Source organism: Syngnathus acus, chromosome 2 (assembly GCF_901709675.1).
Source record: "Syngnathus acus chromosome 2, fSynAcu1.2, whole genome shotgun sequence".
Taxonomy (NCBI): Eukaryota; Metazoa; Chordata; class Actinopteri; order Syngnathiformes; family Syngnathidae; genus Syngnathus; species Syngnathus acus.
Window position 1 is genome coordinate 19,879,550 of NC_051088.1, and position 3,438 is coordinate 19,882,987.

Consider the following 3,438-nt stretch of genomic DNA (forward strand, 5'->3'; position numbering starts at 1 on the left):
TCTTTGCTTTGGAGTTAGCATAGTATTCAAATATTAAGTTTGGCAAACTCAACTGTCATGTGTTGAGGTGAGTAATCGATATAATAAACAATAGGATAATCAATTCCAAAAAAGTCGCACTCTCAGAATATACCAAAATGTACACTGGCTGGTTTGGAGCTGCCACTTCTACCTATAGAATTGTTTTCTTTCGCCAAGATTCCCAGCCAGAGCCTACTGTGAAAAAAAGGTAGGACACAGGTATAGTTTTGTGATTGTCTGTTCTGTTAATCCATTCTCATTATCTGGGATCAATAACATTCTATAGTCAAGCCAGTTAGCTGGTGAGATGTCAGTCCAGGAAAAAATTGCAAACAATTAGGACAAGTTACTTCACTTGTTATGTTAGTGTGAGAAGCATACAGTAAAGTAATGACAGAGCCATACACTGCCAAGATGTGCTTTATTGCCTGACTGCTTAAAGGTTGAATTTAATTTTATTTCCGTTTCTTCTCAAAGACAATGTAGTGAGTTTCATGTGATATATCATTTAGTGTGTCTCATCATCCTCTGCGGTGATGCCCTTCTTCACAACTACTAGAACTTGAAGGTTTGATAATAAATAAATAAATAAATAAATAAATAAATAAATAAATAAATAAATATCTGAAAACAATAAAGCAATGGTTTAATTGAGAATCCAGTCCATGCATTAATGCAGATTCGCGATGCATGTTGGAGCAGGCATGCATTCAGGCGCCTGATTTATTCATACATTTTCACAGAAGTAGAAATGCTCTATTTTCCAATACATCTATTATTCAAAGATAGGACCCTGTAGACACCGTGCAACAGATTGTTGTGTTCAAAACGAATGCAAGCTTGGTGAGTGCACATGAACATGCTTTTTGAAGCTTTTGCAAACCTTGAGCTTCTTGGGCTGCTAAGCGAAATGTATTATGGGGGACAAACTTTCCCAGCACCAATTCTGCTTGCTGCAAAACCACTTGCAACAGAACACCTGGTTTGATTAAGTACTGCGTACACATCCAAAAATACGTAAGCTCCAGTAAATGCAACATGGCCATGCAATATAAAGCGAACATGGGAAATGTGACTTGTTCCCAAGCTATTACATAAGACTCATCCAGAATATAGCATTGATCTATACAGGATGGGACCATTGGGCATTCCTGCAGCTTTTTCAGCCTTGGCGTTTCGGGACTCAGACCGGCCCATTTTAGTTGTGATTTAATGATGATGTATGATTTTACCTTTATTAATGTATCAATCAAAATAGCTTACCATTCCCTTCAATGGCAATTGAATTCCATGACAAATTCTATTTGATATTGGATGTGCTAACAAAGTCTCAATCAGTTTTCAACTGAACATGTCTGAGAACGATAGTAAACTAAAGGGGCAGGGCAAAATAGGGACCAAGAGGCAATACTGTATCCATAGCATTGGATGAAATATTTTACACTTAACAAGGCAGACTTATCAAACACTTTTCAGCCAGCAAGTTTAAGCCTCACAGTTCAGAGCTGCAGGGTTCGATTCTGGCTCCAGCCTTCCTGTGTGGAGCTTGCTGGTTTCCTCCCACATTTGGAAGACATGCTTGGTAGGTCAATTGACCACTCCAAATTGTCCGTTAGTGTAATTGTGAGTGCAAATGGTTGTCTTGCGATTGGCTGACATCCGGATCAGTGTCCCCCCGCCTACCGCCCACAGACTGCTGGGATAGGCTCGTGAGGATGAAGCGGTTCAGAAAATGGATGGATGGCTTTCCGACAATTATTACATCACTTTACTTTTCGCCATGGCTGGGCTAGCGGCTAGCAGCGCTGCATTTACAAGCCGCGAACTGCTGCATTTCGAGGCTCGTACAATGCACCACTGCAGTACTTATCTTGGCACTCTCATTACCAGCCCTCAACAGCAACAATCAATAATAAAATGCAAAGCGGTTCATCACACCATCAAATCTTATCTGTTTCTACATGTTAGTTTAACACAGTTTAATCATCTGGAACTGTGTTCTAATTAAGTAAATCGTTTTGCTTCAAAACGGGAGAGTTGCAAGTGGAGGAGCATAACCATAACAGTGAAAAACAAAGATTTGTTAAAACAGGAAGAAAAGAGGGCAACTTTCATGTTTTACAGTGTATGGTTAAACGGCATTATGTGAGCACTTTTTAAGGTTGATTTTGAGGTGGCATTTTATACTCAGGTGCGTATTACGATTACGTATACACTGGATTTTACACACACACACATATGATTCCAATCGGGAATTCGGTTTTGATTTAAAATATGTGAAGTACATCGGACCCAATAAAATTGTTTAACTTAAAAATATATCCTGAGACATTTTACATATCTTTGAAGAAAATGCCACTTACAGTAAAGTACAGTACCGTGTATGGAAAATAACAAGAAACTCATTGCATCTTGAACTGAGCGGTCTTCAGAATTCCACTTAATCAAACCAAAGCAAATCGATCCACTTTAAAATTGAACCATCCTTGAATCATATCATACCCGATGTATCGAGATAAGATTTGGCTTTTACTGGAGGGATGCACACGCCTATTGGTATAGCTGGTGGTGTCTTTCGTACACTTCAAACTGGCAGTTTTTTTAAGTGAAAGCTGATGTGCATTTTCAATTGCCTGATACATGTGGGGTGATTCATTTGTTGAATAGCAGCAAGGCCAGTGGCCCGCTCATGAAAGAGGTTTGCAAAACCGTACACCGCGCGACGATTCAGACAGTTCAATTTCTGCTGTGTTGCTCTGTGTGCGGTTGGCCTTCTATCTTTGTGTTTAGCTTATGAAATATGTGACTTATATAAAACGTTCTGTACATGCTTTTCATATTGTTACCTCAATCTTTTTCTCTGCAATTCAATTAAAATAAATCAAGTATTTCCACTTCGATCTTTAAGTCAAGAACATCCATCCATTTTCTGTACTGCTTGTCCCCACGAGGGTCACGGGCATGCTGGAGTCTATCCCTGCAGTCATCGGGCAGTAGGCGGGGGACACCCTGAACCGGTTGTCAGCCAATCGCAGGGCACACAGAGACGAGCAACCATCTACATTCGCACTCACACCTACGGGCAATTTGGAGTGCTCAATCAGCCTACCACGCATGTTTTTAGGATGTGAGAGAAAACCAGAGTTTCCGGGGAAAACCCGCGCAGACACGGGGAGAACATGCAAACCACACAGGGAGGGCTGGAGGTGGAATCGAACCCGCATCCATCTAACTGTGAGGCGGACGTGCTGACCAGTGCCGCCACAGTCTAGAACATGTTATTGAAAAGAATCAAAGTCAATACAACATGATTACGCTCAAATCTGATTACGATCAAAACATTTTGATTTAAGCAGTTAACAACAATAAAAACCAGGCTACTACGTTTTCTTTGTGTATTTCCTTTCCATTTTTAGA